This window comes from Trachemys scripta, chromosome 4, assembly GCF_013100865.1.
Source record: "Trachemys scripta elegans isolate TJP31775 chromosome 4, CAS_Tse_1.0, whole genome shotgun sequence".
Taxonomy (NCBI): Eukaryota; Metazoa; Chordata; order Testudines; family Emydidae; genus Trachemys; species Trachemys scripta.
In genome coordinates this window covers 46,055,374-46,068,275 of record NC_048301.1, presented here as the reverse complement: position 1 = coordinate 46,068,275, position 12,902 = coordinate 46,055,374, and the positions used below count along the sequence as shown (strand labels likewise).

At 41.7% G+C, this 12,902-nt stretch overlaps 1 long non-coding RNA gene across 2 annotated transcripts in view; it reads left to right on the top strand.

The window, feature by feature from the left end:
- LOC117876434 overlaps nt 1–12,791 on the top strand; it is a 37,193-nt gene extending 24,402 nt beyond the window's left edge. Inside the window, exon 3 of one of the 2 annotated variants that reach the window (XR_004645492.1) lies at nt 10,022–12,791. This is a non-coding gene — a long non-coding RNA (uncharacterized LOC117876434). Of the gene's footprint in view, nt 1–125; nt 661–10,021 lie in introns of those variants that run through there. The other variant, XR_004645493.1, reaches the window with a different exon arrangement.
- The last annotated feature ends 111 nt before the right edge of the window (nt 12,792–12,902 follow it).

Below are 12,902 nucleotides of genomic sequence, written 5' to 3'. Positions count from 1 at the left end.
CAGCCTTGACATAATGCTAAACCTCTGGGAACAAAATGAGGGGGCCAAAAGACAAGGGTGTGGTTATTGAAGATAGTAATAATAACAGGCTCCATTCATGAGTAACAATTGCCTTTGTGTGGTAGGAAGCCAGCAAGAATCATGAACCCTTGCTCTGCAGCGTGCAGATCTGTTTCCAGGCAGGATGGCTGGCCAACCGAGAGCCTCAGCTACAGCTCATGGAAGCCAAAAGAAAGACTGCCATTGACTACAAAGGGCTTTGGATCAAACCCAGAGTTATATTCATCAGTAATGTGAGAGCGGGGTGATGAAGAAGTCAAAAGGTTCCATTACATTTGTATTTATTCTTACATTTAAGCTGAACATTGCTCCTCTGGTATAATAGCCCAGTGCCTCAGATACCTTTTAACATTCACTTATTTCCCCCCTTAATGATTGTTCCCATTAAACACCCTGAAGATCCCCTGTTTTCCCCACCCTGGACCATAGCTACCACTATCACTCCAGCAGAAGCAGTCTGGCTCGGACTCACTTTGGAGCCAAGCAGCATTGCTCCTTAATTGGCCAGAGGAGCCTGTGTCAAGTGATGCAAGGTTCTCTTCTGCTTGCACATGATGAAAGCACTGCCACCACAGTACCTCTTCTCAGAGAGCAGAACATTAGCCTTAGAATGGAAGACAGTGCATTCACCTTCTGGGTGTAGGGGAGCTCTAGAATGACTTTATTTCCATTCATAATAAAAATATCAAGCCCAAGTAGGATCTTTTCCTAATGCCCCAATCACTATAGTGTCTAGGCAACAAGTACCTGAATATTTAACAGAAGTGGCAGCGCACCTTGGCTTGAATGAATTATGGACGCCATAGTGCTTTGCTATCCTCACAACCATATGTTATCCACCTGCTCCTGTGCTCTACATACATGTTTGGACAACACATTTGCTTGCAGTGTAGGACACTCCCAGGTTAAACGCTTACGTTCTCTCCTTTAATCTCTGTTATTTCCTTGTAAATACATGGTGTAAAATAAATGAACACCCGTATCTAACTGCTACATGTAAAACCACTAGTGATGGGCACCTGCTGTCAGAAGAGCAATTACTCTCCCCCCAGATGGCTAAAGTTAAAAACAAAAGTATTCATATTTATATATGAGCCAGACTGCCTCCTTCCACATGTAACCAGTGGCTCCCACATCATTTTAAACCTACATATATTTACAAAAGGAAACATTTCAGTACTGCTCAATGACCTTGGTTCTGGATGTGCATGCCACACCAGCTTACAGCACCCAGGGAACCTGGCATTTTTCTTTTTGGGGTTACAATGCCATGTAAGAACACCATATTTATCTTTCCATTCTGTTACACCAAATTCAAAAGCCCGCTGTTATGATCAGTCTTCCTCTAACCAAAGCCTATCAGTGCCAAACACAGGAGGTCAGTCAAAGGAAACACAAACACTTCCTCTTTTCAGGGCCCAAGAGAGATGCTTACACTGTGTTTTCAGCTCCTGCCAGCCCTGGTGTCTCCTGGCATGACAGTGCTGTTATTACACCAGGTCATCCCTAACCCGTGCAGCTCTAAGATGACACACATATGCATCCACACTCATTGTCTGTTGAGTGCTGGTTTACAAAAGAATGAATAACCTTTTAAGGAGTTGTAACATCTCTTTTGTTTAGTACAAACATGGTAGGTCAAAGGTAAGAAGGGCGGTTTAGAGGAGAGTGCACTGGCCGGGAACTCAGGAAAGCTGGGTTGAGTTCATGGCTTGGGCACAGATTTCTTGCATGAGATTAAGCAAATCACTTCAGCTACCCTCTACCTCAGATTCCCACCTGTGAAGTAGTGATAAGGCTTCCCCTTCTACTGAGCATAAAGTCCATTAACGATTGTGCTGTGCTCAGATGGTGATGAGGGCCATGTAAGTAGACAGCAGTTTGCCTTTGGCATAAGCAGTGGCCATTCTATTGATGTCAATGAAGTTGTGACAGCTTATGCCAGCAATGAATTTGACTTGATGTCTGTATTATATATGGATAATTGCTTCCAGAAATATCACATGAGATAAGGGTGACACTGTGTGAGCACTGTGGGTGGGAACCAAAGGGCTGCCAGAGCAATCCAGGAACACTCTGAAATGGAAAGATATGTGGTTGGGACCAGTTATGAAGAGCATATAGAAGTATTCAGAGATTTTAGGTATTTCTATATTTAGTGTTAAATATATAAAAATGGAGATGGGGATGGGGAAACTACACCTTCCCTGACGCTGACTACTAAGATGTCAGCAAACTGAGTGATTTGATTGATTGAGTATGAATTTATTTATTTATGTCTCAGCTGAGAGCATCTTTCCCTTGCTCCTACAGAAAGGCCTGCGGAAGAAAAAAAAGCACAACACTGACCTTGCGGGGTAGTCACTAGATCAGGGAGGGAGGGAGGGAGTTAGTCCTTTTAGAACTCGCAGATATTGGAGGATCCGCTTGAGGCCAGAGCCATCTCCACAGCAGCCATGGACTAGCTGACCACTTCCAGCTCCCTGCATGGAGGGGCACTGCTTAAAAATACAACCTCAGTTTGCATTAACTTTTACATAGATTGCCCATAAAGTTGGCTGTGGGGAGGGAAGAGAACATTCATCACTAACCCACATCCTTCCTGGCCCCACAGAGAGTTCTTTGTGGAGGCCAGAGACAGTGCCACAGAGGTAATGCCACGCCTAAGCGCCCCCCCTCCCAATAATAATACATACTGTTTGTTAAGTGCCAAATGTGATCTGTCTGACTCACAGAAGAAGACAGAATCCCAGCCCCCTAGTGTTTACAGTCTAACTACATGCTAATTTATATAAATACTGAAGTCTAAGATTTGTAGACTAAGGATTTGCAAACATATATACTTTGGCCAGTTCCAAACTACACAGATTGTTTTTAATAGGCCAGAATTTTATTTTTAAAATGTTCAGAATCATGAAAATGTAAAGGACTGTTAAGCTCTCAAATGCACACACTGGCCTCAAATGCACACATAAAGCTCACACTGACTGTAATGGGAGCCACTGGGCAGCCAAGAGGGGGATTTAGCTCAGAAGCTTTTCTGTGGTCTGGAGCTCAGTGAGGAAGTTCTCTTTGTCTCAGAGCATGAATACTTTGCAGCCATCCATCAAAGCCACTCATTATATGGAACTTGAATTTAAGTTGTCACATATTTTCCAATTGATTACTCTCTATCTAGCATGTGAAGTTGTTGCCAGCACTATCTGTTATTTGATATTTCATGCTCTCATAATGTTCAAAAGCTGCTGAGTTAAGGAAGATCAAAACTCGGAGTGACATTTTGCCGTAGAGAAGCTATTATTGTTGAAGGACTCCATGACTGTTGCAATGTGAGAATATAGCGATACTAGAAATTGTAGAAAAACGTTATTTAGAAATATGACCTGCTTTATGCCTGCCCTCTTAAAATCATCCAGTTTAGAGAGAGAAAGAGGCTGCATTTGAAGCAGTTATCTCCTGTGTAGGCAATAGCATCTGGCGATATTAAAATGTCATCAGATGAGAATATATGCAACAGTGTCAGCCTCATTTGAATATGAAACACAGCAACAATTCAGGGTCAGACAATTGCTTGTCTAGTATTAAATCTGAATCCAAAAGCTGGCTCATCAATAATAGATTAAGCTTTTTCTTGTTGTAAATTAGAGGTCGGTTTGTGTTTTGTTGTTGTTTTGTTTTTTTAAATTATTTATACCGTTAGCAAGACTGAATGTTACAAAACACTGTATATAGTAAAAAATGTAAAAATATGGAGTGGTGAGAATTAATTTTAAAATCTGGTACTTGAGTAAAACTACAAACCTTGCATCAGCTACATTGAAAATTAGACAGTAACATTCTGGTAGTTCTGTCAAAGTCAAATACAAAAGCAATTGTTAAGTGTTGATAGGCAGTGGATAGAAGGTGTAATCTACTGGGAAGGTTTTGATCCAAAATGAAACAGTTTTCTACCCCTGCTAGTCAGGCAGAAATCTAATTACTCTCTTTTGATTTCTATGGAGAGGTAAACCAAAGAGTTATATGTTATGGACAGTTTTATTGATTTTTACCTCAGAAATCAACAAGTGCAGGCTTTACACTTTACACATACTTGCTTAACTGGTGTTAGGAATGAAATATTTCAAACTGGCTTTCCCTGCTACCAAGTCAATAAGCATTTTGGTTGTTTTGTTCAAGTTGTATTGTTGATGGTAACATTACAGAACTTTCTTTGTGCTTGGAAGCTTTGGGAAAAAAAGAGGTTGGTTTATATTTGGGCATTTTAAAGTAAACTATCTAGCCTTTTATTTTTCATGCTTTCTCTTCAGAACTAGAGCAAACATACATTTTATGCCCACACACACAGACACAATTTTTGATCTATATTTCAGAGGCAATACTTGCAGCAACAGTACTCACTGTGAGTAAGGACAGCAGATTTGCAGTATGAGTGAGGAGGGACGGTTGATCCTCAGCATCCCATCTCCTCTCTCTTGTGGTGATGGAGAGATGCAGCTTAAGTTACTCATCATTTGCCATCATTATTCAGGTTCTTCCAAGATCTTGCTACGGTTCTCTATAGCAGTGAGGGAAGGGAAAGCTCATATTCCTAGTGTTAGAAGTTCCCCTTTAAAACACACCAGCTCTAGTACATCATGACTGAAGTGGCCTATGTTCAGCCATCTGAAATACACTATACAATTCCCTTTTGCCCCCTCTCTACTTGGTGCAGATGCCCCCCACAACCCCTATTCTCATCAGTCCCAGTCTATTGAAATATTTAATCTTAAAACTATTAGTCCTCTCTCTTCCAAGCTGACTACCATAAATTCAATGCAATATTGCAGGGCAAGTCCGACATGAGTGTAATGGGCCAAATGGGGAGGTAAGTCTATGTTTTTCATGTGAGCCTCCTATATGCATGTTAAGCAAGTTTAAAACTTTGGAAAACCACACAGTACTGCTCTAGTAAAATCCTGGGATAACCGAGTTTCATTTAAGTCAATAGGAATTTTGTCATTAAGTTCAATGGGCTCAGGATTGCACCCCAGATATTGAGAGTCAGGGGGTGCTGGAACAATTTGTATAGTGCGGGTGCTGAGAGGCATTGAACCAAACTGTAAACCTGTATATGATGAAAACCACTTCAAGCCAGGGGGTGTTGCCGCACCCCTACCACGCCTAGTTCCAGCACTTATGTTGAGCGCTATAAATAGTTTGGTTCAGTTCTTGGCAGTTACACATTTTCATGCAATGTAATCAGTCTTCAAGAATGTGCATAGAGTCATGTCCGTTTGTTCATTCACACAAGCAAGCCAGCAGCTTGTATATAACTCAGCTGTCAGTTCCATAGACATAGACATAAAAACCGGAAAGAGTATAGTCTTGAGATTATTTTGATAGCTGCTCTTCCTTGTGTCCTGGGAGATAAAGCCATTTCTCCCACAGCTGCATTTTTCCTGAGTGACTGACAACCCCTTTAGAGGAGATCAACCCCTCTGTGTGCCCTTTCACTCACTTGGAGGTTATCAGCTAAAAGTGCACTCAGCATTCAATCACATTTTTCCCTTGTGGCCGTAACTCCTGTTAACACAATTAACCTTCTGATGGGAACATAAAATGAATCTAGGGAGGGAAAAAGAGCAGAAATGCATTCCCATATTATGGATTAAGTGGCTATGTTTCTTGTATCTGTGATTTTTTTCACTTCTTTCTCCTGCATCGTACTGTAGAAAAGAGGTGCTAAGAGAAAGATACCTGTCACAGAATTCTTTCTTGTGGCACCAGCATCCCTCATTTCCCGGTAATTGTTTGTGTTTAAGACTGATCAAAAATTTTACGCAAACTTTTTGGGGATAGAAAATTCAGTTTTCAATTAAGTGATTTTTTGTGTGTGGAAAGCATCCATTTTCCTTAAAAAAAACAGGAGTACTTGTGGCACCTTAGAGACTATCAAATTTATTTGAGCATAAGCTTTCGTGGGCTACAGCCCACTTCTTCGGATGGATAGAATGGAACATATATTGAGGAGATATATATATACACATACAGAGAGCACGAAAAGGTGGGAGTTGTCTTGCCAACTCTGAGAGGCCAATTAAGTAAGAGGAAAAAAACGTTTGAAGTGATAATCAAGATAGCCCAGTACAGACAGTTTGATATCAAACTGTTCTTTTTGTGGATACAGACTAACACGGCTGCTACTCTGAAACCTGTCATCCATTTTCCTTGAACATTTTCAATTTTTTGTGGGAAAATCCAAAAATCCAAAACCTGAAAAATTTTTGGTTGACAACTGAAAAGCTTCCAGTTTGGGGCCAAAAATACTGTTTTCAGTTGTTTGTTTCTGTTTGCTTTTTGACAAAAGGTCAAAATTTTCCATGGTAAAGGAAATCATTTTTTGACCAGTCTATTTGTGTTTACTTGGAAAAGATTCTGTCTAAACATGGTATTTCTTTACATATGTGTCCCCATGCTGACTACATTCTATCACATTGCATAGGTTATTTTTGTTATCACATGTGAGACATTCAGCTGTTAGCAGCGTTGTTTTGTTTTGTTTTGTTTTTTTAAAATAGAGATCTCCGAGCATATATTCTTCCCAAAGCTGAAACACAATAAGAGGCAGGGACATGAGAAATCCCAACATTCCTCCCTTTTAAAGTCTACCCCCTGCAAAGTCCTAAATAACTGCCACACCTCAGAGGCCTTGAAAAATAGGATGAGATTCCCTTTGGAATTGCGCAACCCTACTCCTTGATTGACAGTCAGCAATGTAAGCAGTGTGGTCCAGGAGGCAGAGAACAGGACTAGTACTGAGAAAATCTGTGTTCTATTTCTGACTCTGCCACAGACTCACTGTATAACTCTGGGCAAATCAGTTCTCCGAGTCTCCAGATTCTCTAACTAAAAACAGGTCTGATCCTTCGCCACCTTTGTGAAGTGCTTTAAGAACCACTGATGAAAGTGCTATGGCAGTGGTCGGTAGTTGTTGATATAAAGCATGTTGAGGGTCCCCTTTCCTGTTATTAAAGCCATTGGGAATTTTGTCATACAGCACTTCTGAAAATGAGGCCCACGGTGTCAAGTGGGGCAATCAAAACCAGAGGCCACTTGTGAAAACTTTGGTCTAAGTGAGTTGTCAGGACAATGCAATGAGTCAAGTAAGAGCTGGGACTAGCACTCAGAAGGTTCCTGCCTCTTAGTTCTGTTCTCAGACCTATATGCCAAAATACATTTCCCCATTGTAATAAAATCATTGCCATACTTATTTTCATGCACCTAACTGAATAGTAAATAGTTCTCTCTGAGGTGTAGGGCCTTTGCTAAGGTTGAATAAGAATATCTAACAAACATTTAAATATTTTAAAATTGCTTTCTGAGTATATCTGGGCATACTGTCAACTAAAGGAGATGATATCAGCCATGATAAAGTTTTTGTTAAGCAAGAGAGTGAAGATCTCTAGGTGAGAAACATTTTTGTTAAGTATTATTGACGTACAAAGTTAAAATCTCATTCAGGTTAATTTAACTGGCCAAGTTTGGCCCTGAAATGTAATCTGAAGAGCTGAGTAAATAATTTACTACATGAATTTGACTTCTTTTCCAGTTTATTGCAATGCATTTTTGGCATATTCTTGTTTATTCTATGGATTGATTGTTGTGAATAATTTGCTGTATTTGAAACTCTATATTGAAAATTAAAGCTGTGTTGGTTATTAAGGATTGATCACTTAAGACACATGATATTATCTCTGTTCCCTGACTGGATGAGTATAACTTTTTTCAAGTTTGCAGGAGCCTTTCATTGAAGAAGCCAGTGTAGCTTTGATTCTCTCAGGCCTGTCTACACTAAAATGTGTTGTACCTGTTTTCCAGCCCCAGGTTAGCTGCAGCAGTGCTGGAAACAGAGTGAGTGCTATTGTCAGGGCTGACTCCAGGCACCAGCTAAAGAAGCAGGTGCTTGGGGCGGCCAATTCAAAGGGGTGGCAGTGCGTCTGCTATTGGGGCAGCCCGTCCGTGTCTTCGGCGGGAATTCAGTGGTGGGTCCCTCAGTCCCTCTCTTCCTCTTTGAGCTGCCGCCAAAGAGGAAGAGAAGGAGTGAAGGACCTGCCACCGAAGTGCCACCAAAGAATGGAGCGGCGCAATTGAGCTGCCGCCGAAGTGCTGCTGATTGGCTTTTTTTTTTTTTTTTTTTTCCCCGCTTGGGGCGGAAGAAAACCTGGACCCGGCCCTGGCTATTGTAAACAGGGATCACCATGTCATAAACACCAGCTTTGAGTGGAAGGCACCAAGGCAGCAGCACCATTGATGGAAAACAGGTAGCACATTTTCTAGCATAGGCACACCCTAGGGGAGAGGTAATGGTTTTAGAAGAAGCAGCAGATAAATAGGATTAGGACATTTTAAGTTTTTCCCTCTCTGGGTTACATATATGTTTCCCAAGGCATCATTCCCAGTAAAATTAGGCTACTGTAAGATTAGCTGGGTGCTGACTTTATATTAAATTCTTTTGTCAAATTTGCATAAAGTAATTGAGTGTCCAGTGCTAGATGTTAAGGGTGCAGTTGGATGCTGCCTAGCTGGTTTAACTATCTTTGTGCAAGGCCTCTGGTGAGGGATTTTGGGTCCCCGGCCCCGTATTGTGTCACATAGCTTCCCAGACCTATAAAATATCCACAAGTACTTGTCTTTCCCACAAGTAAAGCTGATTGCCTCAATGGTAACAAAACGCAAATACAAAAGGAGCATGAACTATTTTAAAATCTGGGCAAATACTCATGCAAATGGTTCTGCAGTAGTTACCCAGTTCTAGTTATTTGTTTACATGCAGTGACATAGGGAACAGAATTATGATGTACCTTACATTTTGAAAACAAGTGAATATGGGTAAAGACTATAATTTAGGATTTGGGAATAGAATTAAGTTACTCCTAGATCCTTCGGTTTTAATTCCGAGTTTCTTCCCTTACTCTTTTGATCACTGTTCTGCTCTTCTCTATAAAGGGACAGGAAATAAGTCTGAAGGCCTACAGCGCATTATCAGACTCTTTTGTAATGTTGTTGTGGATTTGGAAAAGCCCTACCAGTGCAAAACTTACATTGAAAAACTATAGTTAATAAGACTGGAACTTTTCCCAGACAGAAAGGACTTTACAACAGATTCCAATTGTCTGGTGTTGCTGGCTGGGAAGATCTGAACCTTGGTAAATATGAAGAGCTAACAAGATGCGGCCATCCTGTCAGTTTCTAGAAGAGTTACCATCTAGCTGGATGTCCAAGAGAAGAAGAATAAGAAAACACAATTTATGGGAGAAGGAGGAATGAAAGAAGCTCAACTAACAGCCAAAGGCTGACCTAATTTTAATTGTTTTTTGGTTTCATTTAGTTTCTTCCTTTTGTCTCTCTCTTTAGTTTAGGTTTACTTGTTGTTTTTTGTCTTTGCCCCCAAAATTGACTGTCACATCCCTGGAAAATGGTTGGGATGAAGAAGACGTTTACTGTAGTTAAAGAGGAAAAGGCTGACTTTCTTGTGTGTCCATTTCCCTTCCTCTTGCAAAAGAACCAAGAATTTAACCACAGAACAGGTTGATTTCAAAGTAATTTGCATTCTACTGCAGCATATGAACCATACTGACAATTAAAATATGACCTGTCATAGAGATAAAATGCCCACGGCTCCAGAGAGTTGGGGAGAGCACAGCTACTGAGCTCAGTTAGAAAGATGCACCTTTAAAAGCTGGGTAAGAGGTGTAACAAAGGTGTAACACAATGATGGCCTGGTAAGAGATTGGTCTTTATTTCTTGGCAACAGACACCTGTCATCAGTCAAGATTACAACAGGTTAATGCCCCCTGGCATGGGTCAGTATTCATTGATGCCAGTCTCACAAAAGATACCAGTTAGCTTGTCTCCTTTTCCATGCTGCCTGCCCACTCATCTGACTATTTCTCATTCTTGTCTCTGAGACAAGAATGTACAGTTTAGAAAACACATGGCTATTGAAGAAAGAATGTACCATAAAATGATGGGACTTGTGCCAGGATGGGGAGTTGTGTCCAATACATTCGGCATGGCTTGCTTTCCCTTGGCTTGAACAGGCCAGGAAGTCCATAACATGCTGTGATGGCAGACAGAGGATACCAGTTGCATTTCAATAAAACAATTTTCCTCATTGGTGAGAAATACCAGAGACATAAAAAGGATTGCTGTAAAAATATGAATTCAGGATAAGCTAAGTGGCTCTTATCCTCCCAAAAGACATATGTGTTTGAGTTTTATATAAATCCTGAAAGGATACGATTCCCAGCTCATCCCATTGTTGAAAGAGATTACCTTCTGAGAGCTCTGGGCCTTTGGGGATTATGGATCAGAGTCCAGAGAGGGATGCACCCTGGTGTGATATACAGTGTTTAAGGTATTTGTGCCAGATAATAGTGCAATTCAAACAGCACTTAGTGCTAGTAAGATTTCTTTTACTTTGGTTTTAGTGAACATAGATAATATATTCTTAACTTCATATGGTTCCATTAGCTCTTGAAATATAGAAAAGTGTGGATCCTTTCTCTCCTCCTGGAGCTGGACCACCAGCAAATGTGACACTCAAGAGTAGTATTTAGAAGAAGGAACTGCCATTCCTCTGCTTAACAATACCTGAGCTGTTCACAAATTGAAGATAACAGTGAAAGGTTGCTCCTCCTTCCCTGGGCTCAGACAAAACCACTCAATTTCCAGCTGGAGCTGTTAAAAGTCAGGCTAATCCATTGCTTCACAATATTCTAACCATCCGTGGCACCTCATGAATACATTTCTATGTAAGAGAACAGTGCAGTAGCCCAATCCCGGAGAATTGCAATGCCTTAGGTAGCTCTCCTGTACAGGATACTGTGGTTATCAATCCTTCTGATAAGGCTGGAGCAGTTGCTATTTGGTATGGAGGCTTGAATATTACTGCATCATACATCAAACCTCTTGCACTGCTTTCTGCTGTAGCTTGTTCTAAAGAGCAGATAAATTCTCCACTGACATCTCAAATGCTAACGAGCCAGAATTTTTCTCCTGCTTAGGGCTCACCTACACTATAGTAAGAACTGTGTCAGGGGACTGGCTACAAAGTTGTTTCCAAACAATCATTTGGGGATTGGTTAAAATATGATTAGATCTCATATAGTTTACAAGACAGAACTATGTTTTAAGTAGGTTGGGTGACAACAACCATGTTATAAATGAGTCTCCTGATGCAGTTCTTGTAGTAATGTAGATATGCCTTAACTGGGAAATAAAAATCTCAACGAAAAAGAGGTAGATAAATCTCTCACCTGTTCTCCTGGTGGAGGCAGCATGGCAGTCTCTTACTTTGATTCTCTGACTTCCATGACCTCCATGATATAAATGTAGCCTTAATCACCATTGCTAGAACTGGTGGGAACTTTAAGAAATAAAGACTAGTTACTACCAGGCCAATATGATTCAGTTTTGCTATGTAGAAAGAGTGTCCAAAGCTCATGCCTTCTACTCACTCCCCTTCCATTAGGATTTTCAAAATTAAGCAAAAGAAAAACATATAGGGATGCATTTTTAAAAGTAACCTTTAAACTTGCAATACCAATGCTGTATGTGCATTTTTTCACCTCTATTTTCCATGAACAAAAGCAGGATGTGAAATAATATTAGACCAGAATTGCTGGTGCACATTTAGCAGTCCCTTTGAAAATTTGATCCATCCAATCAAATCCAGTGCTTTCAGTATGACTGTGAGCCAGTTAGCGCCTCTGGAAGCCATTCAGTTTCTGCTGTTGGGGTGTAGCTTGGTGGGACCAGAGAAGGTGCCCAAGACTGATTTTTGGGTTAGGAGGGTGGAATAGCACAAATCCAACTGCAGGCACATTGTACTGGAGGAGGCATGTTGCAGAGTGGAAAACTTTTCTGCAGAAGGCTGGTACGACAAGGTGTGCAAGACTTTTAGTGATAAATGGGAAGAACTTTATTAGGACAGGGACATTCCAGTCTATTCTTATCCAAATTCACAGCCAGGAAAATGTGTCACAGACCATGAAATCTCGTCTCCCCCCTTGAAATCTGGCTAGTGTAGGGGGATTGTGGTATTGCCACCCTTATTGCTGCACTTTCTTCAGAGCTGGGCGACTAGAAAGTGGTGGCTGCTGGCCAGGTGCCCAGCTCTGAAGGCAGTGCTGCTGCCAGCATCAGTGCAGAAGTGACGGTGGCATAGTTTTGTGGGGTGGGTCATTACTTTTTCGGGGGACAGGACCGGCTGTATGGGTGGGTGACATGGGCCACCACCCAGGGCACTGTGGTTGGGATATGTGTGAGTGTGGTGTGGTCACCCCCACATACACATACAGCCAGCCCAAGACCTCTTTAACCCCCAAGCACTGGACCCAGAGCCGGGGAGGGGCAGGGCTAGGGACACCCCTGATGGGGGCTCCTACTGTGCGCTGGACTCCAGCTGCTAATCCAGGCTGGGCTGGGAGGGATGAGACTTCCTTTTCCATGGCATGGGCCACTCCCAGGGCTGGGTCAGACCCACCTCTGGGAAACTCCCCTGGCTGCAGGCTGGGAGTGCAGTTCTGAAGGCAGCGCTGCCACCAGCAGCAGCACAGAAGTGAGGGTGGCATAGTATGGTATTGGAGCCCTCACTTCTGCATTGTTGCTGGCGGTGGGGCAGAAGTAAGGATTGCAATACTGCAACCCTCCTTACAGTAGCCTTGCAACCCCCCACAACCCCCTTTTGTGTCAGGACTCCCATGGTTACAACACTGTGAATTTTCAGATCTAAATTTCTGAAACTGTGAAATTTAAAAAGCAACAGAGGGTCCTGTGGCACCTTTGAGACTAACAGAAGT